The 14,034-nt window shown below is 41.9% G+C and overlaps 1 protein-coding gene and 1 non-coding gene across 5 annotated transcripts in view; one reads left to right on the plus strand and one right to left on the minus strand.

The window, feature by feature from the left end:
• Positions 1 to 14,034, plus strand: part of JARID2 (jumonji and AT-rich interaction domain containing 2) — a 281,067-nt gene that overhangs the window by 74,213 nt on the left and 192,820 nt on the right. The window lies entirely within an intron of this gene.
• Positions 4,934 to 5,039, minus strand: LOC116275525. Its single transcript, XR_004184650.1, has one exon. It is a non-coding gene; the product is annotated as a U6 spliceosomal RNA (small nuclear RNA).

Consider the following 14,034-nt stretch of genomic DNA (forward strand, 5'->3'; position numbering starts at 1 on the left):
CTGTGTGAGCCACTGGATCTGGTCTGTCCATAGTTTCTGGAACACAATTAGGAAATGAGATCTGTGTTTGAGGGAGAAGCAGGAAGACTCTAACCTGAGGATGGCCCTTTAACTTTATATGATGAAAAACTACCTAATCAATGGTTGCAGATTATGTAAATTAAAAAAATTGGTGGGTACAAATTATGCAAATTTGATGCAGTCATCAAGGCTTCTTGCTTCACCGCATCATTTACCTTTTGATTTCAGAGAAGTTCAGCCCCTTGACTCTTTCCTTATTTGAGCTGGAGCTAAGCACTGAGATATTTCAGTCACACCCTTGTTAGGGAGGGTATCTATGTAAATGCAAGCAATTTTAAGTAGACAAGGCTATATTAGTAGAACCTGGTTACTTTGATCTCGCCTGTTTCTTCCATTGTTTTATTAGTATGCTTCAAATATTTACCATGGTGAGCCGAATAGCTTCTGATCTGTGTGTATCAGTATCCAACAAAAACTTACTAGTAGAGACTGTGGTTGTGGAAGCTGGTGAAGAGAATGGAAAATATATTACAGTGTTAATGTCCTCTACAATTCCAAAGACTTAGTATTCAGTTAAGATGAAGGTAAGGTGTTGGTTATAAGCCGGTAATTCAAGATGGGTTAACTCTGTTTCTTTTCCATCATAACCGGTTGAAAAGAGGAAGACTTTGCATTTAATTAGGTAGTTCATAGAATGTAAGTGTGAGAATAGGAAAATATATTTAAGAAACTCAGTGATTGTACTTTACACAAATTAGAGTGGATTGGTAGCTTTGGGGGATTCTGTCATGTAAGTGGGTTGAAGTAGAAGGTGAAATGTTGACTATTCATTATCAAAAGCGTACGTAAATGTGATTTGTAGTTTATTTTGAAACCTACTGTACTTTAAATTCATCTGGTATTCATTACAATGCAGTTCTTAAAGAAGATGAAACTGTATAGCTAATGATCCAAATGTTTCCTTCTTATCTAATCAGGAATCCTTTAGTAGCTAGATTAAATGTTATTCAGAAAGGATAATATAAGAAATAATTACTATATTTCATTTGTGGAGTTAACCATATGGTCTCTAACTCATTTTTGTATGCAATATATGTAAATTAGAGACCAAGCTATAGTATTTTCAGCCATCGCCATGCAAGAATATGATTCATTCTCTCTCTCTCTTTCTCTCTCTCTCTGTGTGTGTGTGTGTGTGTGTGTGTGTGAGAGAGAAACTTGCATGTGAAATATGTCTTTGAGTTTGTAGTAATTTTGTGATATTGGCGCATTTATTCATCTTGTTTGGGAGTTTTATGAAATGGTAGAATTCTAATTTGGGAATGGGAGGCAGGGTATCATATGAACGATTTCGTTATTACAAGTAGTATTTTGCAGTAGTTAGTATGTTGTGAGCAGACTGAAAATGCCAGGAACTTAAAAGGATTTTAGGAAGAAAATAACTAGGTCTGTGCAAGAATTCAGCAGTCTGATTACTTAGTGTTATCAATTACAAAACACCTGGCCCTGTGCCAAGTTATGATATATTAAGTTTTAATATCAGTATAATCATACACCTTCTTGTGGGGATAAAGGGAATGTCATTTTTTTACATCACAAAGAAAAATCATGAAATTATTAATAGTTGTTTGTGAGTTGTCCACTGTGTGAGGCTATGAACTAATGAACTAACATGAGTGTGTTCGAATATTAATTACGGCACATATTTCATTAATGGAAACCTGCAATTTGAATTATGTTTGACCAGGAAATATTTAACAAGTTAGTAAACCTTTTTGATTGGGCCTTGAAACATGGTTTGTAGCTTTTTATTACTTCTGCTCTGTTTCTTAAATGTGGGTGGCAGTGAAATCAAGTTCTCTATTCAGAACCAAAGACTGTGACTGTCAAGAGATTTATCTGTTTCATAACTTGTCATTAGAAAACATTTCCTTCAGCTTCTCCTCGTATTTACAAACCAATTGCTTGACTCTTCTTTGGGTCAGTGGCTAAGTAAGTTAACAAGTACAAACAACAAATACTTTCTTTGAAGACTTCAATAATAGAGTGTGAGTTAGAAAAGCATCTAATTTTCTTTTTTTTTTTTTGAGACGGAGTCTCGCTCTGTCGCCCAGGCTGGATTGCAGTGGCCCGATCTCGGCTCACTGCAAGCTCCGCCTCCCGGGTTCACGCCATTCTCCTGCCTCAGCCTCCGGAGTAGCTGGGACTACAGGCGCCCGCCACCACGCCCGGCTAGTTTTTTGTATCTTTTTTAGTAGAGACGGGGTTTCATCGTGTTAGCCAGGATGGTCTCGATCGCCTGACCTCGTGATCCGCCCGTCTCGGCCTCCCAAAGTGCTGGGATTACAAGCTTGAGCCACCGCGCCCGGCCTCTAATTTTCTAATTGGAAGAATTTTTTTTTTTTTTTTTTTTTTTTTTTGAGATGGAGTCTCACTTTGTCGCCGAGGTTGGAGTGCAGTGGTGTGATCTCGGCTCACTGCAAACTTCGCCTCCCGGGTTCAAGCAATTCTCCTGCCTCAGCCTCCCGAGTAGCTGGGATTACACCGCCTGGCACTACGCCCAGCTAATTTTTTGTATTTTTCGTAGAGATGGGGTTTCACCCTGCTGGCCAGGTTTGCCTCGAACTCCTGACCTTGTTGTTTGCCCACCTCCCAAAGAGCTGGAATTACAGGTCTGACCCACTGCACTTGGCCTGGAAGAATTCTTTAAGGATTAGATTTAGTGTCTAGTGGTTGATGGGAGAATGGGAAATCTGCATAGCTCCTGTTTGGGAGGATGAAAAACACGTAATTGTAATTTCAAATATCCAAAAAGGCATGTAGAATCATAGCATCATTTGTTGGAGCTTAGTTTTCAAGGAGCAATAAGAGTGAGGAAAAGGTGCACAGTCTTCTGTGCTTCTGATTCCAAGACCTGGTTAGAGGGCACTCGCCAGGCATGGTGGCACACTCCTGTAGTCCTAGCTACGGAAGCCATATTCACTATTCATCGCTCTCTAGACCAGTTATTGATTTTCAAGTGCCTATGAAATGTTTTATCACCCAGTGTGTTTTGTCTGTGTACAGGAAGCACTGGATACACTGGCTAGGTGTTTGCTTTAAGTAACATTCTTGCCTGATTCGTTTTTTTCAAAGTGGGAGATACTGGTAGCATCTACCTACCCTGCAAGGATTTAATGAATTTTAATGACATGAGAAATGCTTAGATTTTGGGGATTTGTCTAAACCCAAATACCTGGGCCATAGTTTTAGCCAGGAGTCAGGGAATATCTGTACTAAGCCACTGGCTGACCCAGAACTTCTCTCTTTAAGTGATTTAGCCAAACAGCAAATTAGGGAGCCAACAGCTCATTTTGGGGGTGACGTTTTGTATGAGGAGTTGGTAAACCTGGGGGTAGCAGTAGGGGAGATTTCAGGATAGAGAAGAGGGGATAGTTGATTTCCTAAACTACTTCCAAATTATGTCTTCAAACAAAATAGTACTTTCCCCCTGAATTCCAGATTCCAGAATATTAGGCATAACCATAATATAAACATAACAGCATACTCTTAAACCAGAGAGAAAAATTCCAAGCTGTTCTGAATTATCTGGTTCATTTGAGATTGGACTGTATGCAATTTGGTCGTAGCAGCAGGCTCATTCTAGTAAATGCTAAGGTAGCAAACACCAGGACTGTAGGTTACTTTTCTTCACAACATTCTGGTTGTAGGTTTCCTGACGCATTCATTCTGACTGTTTTTCTTTTCCACTCTGTGGTAAGAAACCTCTTAGATCTGTGTGGGTGGTGGGCTTTTGCCTGCCAGGCGGGCAGGCACAGCCTGGTTTCCCAAATGCATTTCTCCTGTGTTGGCTTCTGTATCCATTAAGCATATCTGAACTGTGTAGGATTAGCTGTGTCTTGTTCTTTCCTTTTCTGTCTTACAATCACAGGAATGAGCTGGGTGTGTGTGTGTGTGTGTGTGTGTGACTCACCCTAGCCCTGCCTGGGTGTGCTACAGCACCGGAAAATCCTGCCCTCTTCAGAGATATGTGGACGACTCCCTACTGCCCCAGCAGTAAAACCAAGGGAAGGCTTCCAATCAGATACCTCAGCCATCTCTCGTTGGTGCTTTTCCCTTGACAGCAAGCTTGTCATCTTTTGTCTTGAACTTACAGTGCTCAGAGACCACCCTAGTGATGTCCTTTTACTTCAGATCTTCAAATTCAGTCACATACCGAGGTACTAGGGGTTAGGACTTAAGCATAAGACTTTTTAGGTGACACAAGTCAGCTGGTAACGTTTCTTAACATTGCCTTTAAAAGAACGTTCCTTTTGTTGGGTGTGGTGGTATGCGCTGTAATCCCAGCTACTCCGGAGGCCAAGGCGTGAGAATCACTTGAGCCCTGGAGGCAGAAGATGCAGTGAGCTGAGATCGTGCCACTGCACTCCAGCCTGGGCGATAGAGCAAGATTCTGTCAAAAAATAAAAAAGACGGGGCGCGGGGGCTCATGCCTGTAATCCCAGCACTTTGGGAGGCCGAAGCAGGCCGATCGCGAGGTCAGGAGATCAAGACCATCCTGGCTAACACGGAGAGACCCCATCTCTACTAAAAATACAAAAAATTAGCCAGGCGTGTTGGCGGGCGCCTGTAGTCCCAGCTACTCAGGCTGAGGCAGGATAATGGCATGAACTTGGGAGGCGGAGCTTGCAGTGAGCCAAGATCTTGCCACTGCACTCAAACTCCATCCAGTCTGGGGGACAGAGCGAGACTCCATCTCAAAAGAAAAAAAAAAACTTACGAAGCCCAAGGTATTATCATTTGTCCTTTTTGTGTCCTAGGAAATATTTCTATAACCCAAGATTGGAAGGATTATCTCGTGTTTCCTCTTGGAGTTTTATAATTTTTTTCTCCCCAGTTTGCTCGTGATAACTTTAAAAAGAAAAGCTTCACGAATTTGCATGTCATCTTTGTACGGGGGCCATGTTATCTTCTCTGTAATGTTCCAGTTTTAATATATGAGCTGCCAAAGTGAGCAGTATGACCCCCCCTCCTTTTTTTTTTCTTCTTCTTCTTCTTTTTTTTTTTTTTATTATACTTTAAGTTCTAGGGTACATGTGGATAACGTGCAGGTTTGTTACATATGTATACCTGTGCCATGTTGGCGTGCTGCACCCATCAACTCGTCATTTACATCAGGTATAACTCCCAATGCAATCCCTCCCCCCTTTCTTTTTTTTTTTTAAAGACAGTCTTTGATCAGGCTGGAGGCTCACTGCAATCTCCGCTTCCGCCTTCTGGGTTCAAGCAATTCTCCTGTCTCAGGCCTCCCAAGTAGCTGGCACTACAGGCATGCACCACCGTGCCTGGCTAATTTTTGTGTTTTTTGTAGTTTTGTAGCCGTGCTCTGTTTTCCAGGCACGTTGCAAACAACTGAGTTCAAGTGTGATCCTCCTGCCTCGGCCTCTCAGAGTGCTAGGATTGCAAGTGTGAGCCACCACTCCCACCAACTGCTTTTTGAGTTAATATTTGTTTGGAGCAAAGTATGGGTCAGAGGTGTTTTGTTATTTAAAAAAAAAAAAAAAGAAATGTCTTTTGTTGTTGTTGTTTTAAACTCTGAAAGCAACCCCTGACCTTTGTGAAAGAATTTCAACAGCCCAGAAAGGAATAAAGGAGTAAGTTGTACTCAGCCTGCCTAATACCTTGCTGGAGGACATGCTTTTTGAGTTTTTCTGTGTATTCGTGTGTGCGTATAATTTCTTTTTCTTTTTTTTTAAATGAAGACCATAACACAATTTCAAAACTTGATTTTTTTAAATGTAATTTAGTCACCACCTTTACTTTCTCTTCAAACATGGTTTTTCTTCCCATTGTCTTTCTTTATAAAAACTTTGATAATCTATACCTTGTCCCTGAGGGAATTGTGTTATTGTTAATTTTGACTTTTATTTGCAATAAGAACTTTTGAATTGAGACCCAGTATTTCTGTGTGCCTGTGTGTGTGCACAGACACAACTGAAACAATTTCAGCTTAGCCTCTCTCTCTGTGTTATACTGTAATCTATCCTTCTCCCCCCCCCCCCCATTTCATTTAGAAGAAAATTGCTTGTGAAGAGACGCAGCATATTGATTTACTATTAGTGATCAGCAATCTAGAAAGTACATCTTTGAACATTCACAGCTCGTCCTGAATTTAGCTGTGGGAATGTCTGAGGGTCCTTTGACCAGTCCATGCTACACAGAGACCCTTTCTTCATGACGATGTGTTGTGCTGGAGGGTGTTCAGGGGTGACATGATACTCTTTTTGTCAACTTGGGACTTTGATTTCACCTCAATAAAGAGGACCATAGAATTCTTGCCAAGTCAAGGAAATTCTCGTTTACTGCCGTAGACTTTGCTCCATCACAGCGGTTCTCAAACTGTCATCTAGGGATCCGTAGATCATAGTCCCTTCCTGGGAGTTTCCAAGGTGAAAAGCAGTACCGTGGTAAAAACTGAGACATTGTTTTCTTCATTTTCTCACAAATGTGCAGTGGGGCTTTCCAGTTACTACATGATATGTGATATTGCATCAGATTGAATTGAGTTAGGAGAACTGTGTTGACTCCTGTTAAGCCAGATATTAAAGATATTTGCAAATAAGTGGAAAGTGCCACTTTTCTCACAACTTTTTCAATTTGTAAAATACAATTTTCATAAAAATTTTCTTTAACATGTAATGGTTGTATAATTTTCTAAATGAATTAATATAAAATTTGTTTTAATTTCTAGTATGGTGAATATCAATGTGTATATGAAACCCAGGTAAACAATAACTTTTTTGAGTCCTGAAAATATGTGCTACACTTCTATGCAGCCTCTAATTGCAGAAGTATCAAGTCATGGTGAATTTTGCTTCATTTACACCTTTAAGTGAAGCAAATCTCAGACTTTTTTTGGGGGGTGGGAGATGGAGACGGTGGAGTTCAGTGGTGCCATGATAGCTCACTGTGACCTCAAACTCCTGGGCTTATGCAATCCTCTCTCCTCAGCCTTCTCACTAGCTAGGACCGCATGTGTGCACCACCATGCCCAGCTAATTTTTATTTTTTGTAGATGGGGTCCTGCTGTGTTGTTCAGGCTGGCCTTGAAGTCCTGGCCCCATGCCTCAGCCTTCCGAAGTGCTGAGATTACAGGAGTGAGCCACCATGCCTGGCGTGTCAGTATTAATGTTTTTATTTTTTTTGGAGACAGATTCTGGCTCTGTCACCCAGGCTGGAGTGCAGTGGCTCAATCTTGGCTCACTGCGACTTCCACCTCCCAGGCTCAGACAGTTCTCATGCCTCAGTCTCCCAAGTAGCTGGGACTACAGGTGTGTGCCACTGCACACGACTAATTTTTGTATTTTTAGTAGAGACATGGTTTCACCATGTTGGCCTTACTGGTCTCAAACTACTGGCCTAAAGTGATCAGCCCTCCTCGGCCTCCCAAAGTTCTGGGATTACAGGCGTGAGCCACCACGCCCGGCGCAGTATTTTTAAAAGCTGTGAATTCTATTTAGAGACAACATACCCATGATACTGATGACATAATGAGTCAGGTGTTCAGATTTCCCCTACTGTCAGTCTCATGTTTTAAAATAAGGGCTCTACATTGATACTGGTTGGGTTGATAAAACATGTTTTTAGTCTTTAATCTCTCTCTCCCTTTAATTTGTTGTTCTTGAGGATAAATGAGGTCACTTGTTCCAAGGGCCACAGCTTTTGAGAGTGCAGGTGGGTCATTTAATCTGGCAGCAACATTTGGGCCCGACCTGAAACACGGCTGATGGGTTTTGCTTTGGGATGTTTTTTTCTCCCGTTTTCTCTCTTACTCTGTGAGGCTCCTTCCTCTTTCCCTTTTTGGGGGTTGGTGCTGTTTCTTTTTTGGAAATTTATTTTTTAAATAGACAAATAAAAATGATAACTTCTAGGTTCCTTTTTTTTCTTTTTTAAGAGACAGGGGCTTGCCCCGTCACCCAGGTTGGAGTGAGTGCAGTGGCGCGATCATAGCTCGCTGCGTAGTCGCCTTTTGACTAGCCTCCACCTCACTCCTGCACATTTTCATATTTTAGTCCCTTATCAGTCTCAAGGCATAACTCTGCAACATGAGTAATGTTCACCTTACTTTGTGAGGCCACGAGGGGGAGATCTGATGGTGGCATCTCGGGCAGGTGTAAATGTGAGTGATACTGCATTAGGCTGCCATCCCTTCCATTCTGGAACTTTGTGTGGGTGTGGGGGGGTGTGTGTGTGTGTGTGCGCGCGTGTCCCTGCATGCTGCCATTGGATGGTGGGGAGGAGTAGAGAGGACTAGGAATGAGGGAGAGAGGTCATAAAGGACACAGGAAGCCTTGGAAAGAAGAGCACGTAGCAATCTCTGGGGTAAAACAGCAGAGCTATAGAAATTTGGTTCTAGGACAGTCTTTATAAAAAGAATAAATCCAAGCAGCAGATGAATGGGCTTGGTTGTGAACTGGACTGAAACACGGTCTCTGCCCTCTTTACTTTCACATTCTCATCCTTCAAGACTCAATGTTACTACTTCTGTGAAGCGTTTTTCATTCCCCGCTTAGACGCATTTTCCATGTTGGAGTAGCTCTGGTGTGTACCTCGTTCGTATTTGTCTCCACACACATTATACAGTATCTTGTTTCTTTTCAGAGAACCCTACTATCGCCAGCCTAGCCACCTTTGATTCACCTTCTTAGTGAATTGCCAGTGAATAGTTATTACAGGCCCGGGACATGTAGCTATTCAATAAATATTGGTGCAATGGAAGACTCTCGCCTGTGTGAGAGTTCATGAAGGGAACCAGGAGGGGAATTTGAAGGGTCAGTGTCTTGCAACACCCCTGGTAGGGCTTTCCAGCCTTGCAGCTCCTAAATACCCTTACTTTACAGTGTTTTGAGCTCCGAAGAAGCAAAGATCACTCCCACAAAGTCACCTGTATGGAATTCAGGTAGCGATAGAGCTTGTGAACAGGATCTCCAAATTCTCCAAAACATAGTAAAGCTACTATTTACTGGGCACCCACTGTGTGCCAGGCACTGGGCAGGATGATACGCTTTACATGTATTACTTGCAATTCCTAATAACACCAGTGTCTGCAGGTTGCTGTTGCAGGTTGCAAGTTACTGTGCCTCATACCTATAGTTACTTGAAATGCTGAAAATAGAAGGTAATAGAAAAACTTACTATGATTTAGTGTCATTGGGAGGGTTAAGTGATTAGATGTATGGTGCTTAGAACATTGCCAAATTTTATTGACTGCTTACTCCTGTTGTTCCAGAAGCAGAATTTGGTGTATACAATTGTTTATCTAGGTTGCCCAGTGTAATATAGTAAGTGTGAAAGTCAGGACCAAAGTCTCCTTTACTCCGGACTTCAGAACATCCACACAGTCGGCGTGTCTCTGGCTTCAAGTAAGAGATTCACATGGTCAAGAAACACCTTCCTCTGTTTAAAATTCACAGTGACTTCATTTACACCTGTGCAGCACATGTTCATATGGTGTGGACTATTGTTTTGCTGCAGGAAGGGTACATGTCAAGTATGTAGAGTGCAAAGGGCCCTTCCTTAGATGCCTAGCTGCTGAGGCCCCACCTGTGTGGGGATGGCACCCCCCCCCCTTGTTCAAGGAGCCTGTGGACGGTGACCAGCACTAAAAGTCAGAAAAGTACATTAGATCTTCAGATGTAATATCCTCATAATGGGCTTTTTTTCCTAGATTCTTCTTTTTTCCTCGGGGCCACATGAGCGTCTGTACACCTATTGTAAACCCATTGTCTCAAGGAAGCAAAGTAGGTCAAAAACAGGATTTAGGAACCCAAAGAAACAATCTTTGTTGATGCTTAAATTGAATGAGGCAGAAACAAATGTCTCTTTAATATTTTTTTTGTTGGTTTTCTTTTCTTTTTTTTTGGATTATTTTGGTATCACCCTAGGCCTGTAATTCCCTCCTTAGTCATCATCTTACTATCCCTTGGGACTCTGGCCTGGGATTCTTCTGCTTTGTGGTTGTGATTAATTCTGCAATGAGTGGGTTGGGGAGGGATGGGCCTGGGGAAGTCAGCCGCTGCTAGCAGCGAGCAGGAGTAGGGTTTATAGGGAAAGTTGACATCCTGCTGGGATCTAACAGAAAAGTTTGATTATTGTGCTGAAATAAACTAGCTCACAGTTTTGCTGTTTGACTCAGGGCAAGCTCACTGTAAATCTCAAGGAGTACTGGACCGTATGATGGCCTCTTTCGCTGTCCTTATCCCCACTGGAGGATGCACAGATTAGTTAATGTCTCCCTTTCATGAATGAGAGCTTTTATCTTTAATAAGCAGGTTAAACCGCATGCGCTCTGTCTAAGTCTGTGAAGGTCAGGCAGCCATTTGGATTTTATTTTCCCATTTCTAGACTGCTGACAGAGTTCTTGTGCGAAGTTAGGAACCTTTGGGTTTTAAAATGTTTTCTTCCTTTGCCCATCCATGAAATGCCTTATTCTTGAAGGGAGGAAAAAGAAGGCATGAGTCTATGTTAGGTTGCAAATATTGTCTGTTTTTGGGGAAAGATCTTTGTAGAATCTGGGTGGTGACTCATGTTGTTTTGTAGTCCTGATGATTTAAAAAACACATCTCGTATATTTCTTTACATACAGCTCAGAGCTCAACATTGAAATAGATGTTCAGCAGATTCTTGCCACCACTTAATTTTCAGTGGGTTTCTGGGTTTTTACTGTGATTAAACTTAACATACATTTAAGGAATGAGTTGTGATGTCTGGTCATGACCTAAGGAAAAGGATATATACGTGCTCTAGGAGTGAATTCTGGTGAGAACCTTTGTATTCTTTCCTTTCCTCTTTGATTTCACAAGTCAGGCTGTAACTTTAAAAGAAACTATAGGGGCTGTTCCCCAGGTTATTCACAAAACGAGTCTTTGTCTGCTTTTTCATTCACCATCTGGTTACAAAGCTAAATTGGAATCGTGCTTGTTTTAATTATTTTCTACTTGTGTGGCCAGGAGGTTATTTGGTCTGGTGAGGTTACATTATAAGCCCGCGCTCTCATTAATACCACCGAGTCCACATCCTGCGCCAGCACTGGAATGGTTAAGTTGATCCACTTGTGTGGCCAGGGTTTGATACAACACAGTGGTCACGACCACATTACCGGAGGAAGTATGGTGTGTGGGTTTTGCCCTCTTCTTTTTTCATTTTTTCTTCCAATAATGTTAATTGTTTCAGTGTACTTTTTCTTCCAGCAGAAATATGACTTAGGTTGGCAATCTTAGATTAGTGCCTGGTGTTTATTAAAGGGACAATATATTTCAAAAATCAGTTCTAATATATTAAAAGCATAGAGTATAAATTCGGAAAACGGTCAAAACATTTAATGTTTTGAACACTTCCCAGAATGTGTAATGGAAATAGTGTAGCCAGAAACTTCTCTGTGCGGTCGTTATTCTTGGTGAATCAGCCAAAAGATGCAATCATTGCTAAGAGGTATTGTTTAATACTGGGAAAGTCACATCAAAAGCTTTCTTAAAATATATATGTTTTAAGTCCTCCTTCTATTCTTCACTTTCCTGCCTTGGGGAGACTGAATACTTCAAAGTTGTCACTGTTTTTAAAAGGTGACTTTTTTCAGGTTCTGGGAAAGAGTGTTACATGTTGTAATTAAGTAATTGTTTCCTAAGGTAGTCCTTAAGTACAAGAACATCTCACTAGACTTCATTGTCTTGTGAAAGGAGCAGTAGTTCAGGAATTAACTACTCATTTAATAAAGCAAAAAGCCTGGGTGTGATAGCTCAAACCTGCAATCCTAGCACTTTGGGAGGCTGAGGCAGTTCGATCACTGGAGCCCAGGAGACTAGCCTGGGCAATATGGTAAAATCCTGTGTCTACAAAAAAATACAAAAATTAGCTGGGCATGATGGCATACCCTCTAATCCCAGCTAATTGGGTGTCTGAGGTAGGTGGATTGCTTGAGCCAGAAGGTCAAGGCTGCAGTCAGCCGTGATCGTACCACTGCACTTTAGCCTGGGTGGCAGAGTGAGATCCTGCCTCAAACAAAACAAAACTAAACAAAAATAAACATGTTAAAAAAAAAAAAAAGCAAAACAAATCTGTAGGCCAGAAGTGGTGAAGGAAGACAGATAGAGTGCCCTCAGAAGTATAGTACTGGAAACTGTCTTTTTTGTTTTTTTTTTGAGGCGGAGTCTTCACTCTGTCGCCCAGGCTGGAGTGCAGTGGCACCATCTCAGCTCACTGCAAGCTCCGCCTCCCGGGTTCGTGCCATTCTCCTGCCTCAGCCTCCCGAGTAGCTGGGACTACAGGCGCCTGCCACCGCGCCCGGCTAATTTTTTGTATTTTAGTAGAGACGGGGTTTCACTGTTTTAGCCAGGATGGTCTCGATCTCCTGACCTCGTGATCCGCCCGCCTCGGCCTCCCAAAGTGCAGGGATTACAGGCGTGAGCCACCGCGCCCGGCCTGGAAACTGTCTTTTTGAGCAGTGCTTTAAGAAATACCCCAGACTGAATGGGGAATCCATGACACTATGCATTTGTCAAAACCTGTGGAATGTAGGACACAAAGGGCAAGTGAATCCTAATGTAAGCTGTGACTTCAATTAATAGTACAGTGGGGGGCCGGGTGCAGTAGCTCACGTCTGTTATCCCAGCACTTTGGGAGGGCGAGGCAGGCAGATCACCTGAGGTTGGGAGTTCGAGATCAGCCTGACCAACATGGAGAAACCCCAACTCTACAGAAATTAGCCGGGTATGATGGCGGGAGTATAGCTTGAACCCAGGAGGCAGAGGTTGCAGTGAGCCGAGATTGCGCCATTGCACTCCAGCCTGAGCAACAAGAATGAAACTCCATCTCAAAAAAAGTACGGTGGGACCTCCTTCTGCAGTTTCCCTTTCCGTGGTTTCTTAAAATCAACAAGTGTCTGAAAATATTAAATGGAAAATTCTAATTCATAAGTTAACACAAAATATCCTAGACTTACTGTCCCTACTTCCGGACTGTATTCTTCTGTTTGATATTTGGTAGCACGCCTGCTAAGGCAGTCCATTAGAACTGCACGCTTGATGCAGGAACTGAGGCCCTCAGAAAGGCTGCTTGAAAATAGTCGCAGTGCCAAGCTCGAAACCAGTTGCTCTTCACCATATGTCAGAGTGAGGAAGGAAGGGCGGGGGGGTTAGAATGGGCTAGGAAAAAATGCCGACAAAGAATGAGAATTTTATGCAGAAACAACTATTGATAATTTATTAATATTTACAAGGCATGTCAAATGGTTATCTGAGAAAAACCAAATTAGCAATCTACCTCAGGAATTTAATTTTTATATATATCTCAATATTAACTGGAGCTCAAACATGCCACACAGTTCTTTTAGTAATGAATTAGAATATGTCATGTAATAGTGTTACCATCCAAAACTCCCAGTGTTAACACCAAATCTTAATTTTCATTTCATTAACCTGGCAGGTATTTGAAAGCAGCATTGTATCAAAACAGCTTTATTGTGTAGAAAGAGCAGTATTTAATAGCTCTGTTCCAAATTACTCCTAACTTCCCTGTACTTCTGAAGGAATATTTATTATAGTGACAAAAGCCTGTACAGCAGCTCCAGGAGAAGAGACCACAGTGTTTAGAAAAAGAAATTAACTGGCAGCTGTGGTGGGTGCTACTTACGTAGGTCCAGCTGTCCCCTTTGAGCTCCTGCCAGTCTGATAGGCCCTCTAAGTTGTCGTAAGACCTGAACAGTTCACTTGTCTAGATCCTGCAGAGCTGGAAAGAGAACAATTACTTGTGTGTGGGGTTGTCCTGATAAATAATCCAAAATAGTTTTCAGTACATACATTCGTTGTCTACTCCTTGTTTCTTAAGATTCTTCCCGTATTCTTCTGTTATTTTTGAAACAATAACAGCTTTATAGAAATGTAATCCTCACATCATAAAATTTACCCTTTTAAAGTATATACAACTTGGTGTTTTTTAGTATATTCACAGTTGGGCAAG

This window comes from Papio anubis, chromosome 6 (genome assembly GCF_008728515.1).
Source record: "Papio anubis isolate 15944 chromosome 6, Panubis1.0, whole genome shotgun sequence".
Lineage (NCBI taxonomy): Eukaryota > Metazoa > Chordata > Mammalia > Primates > Cercopithecidae > Papio > Papio anubis.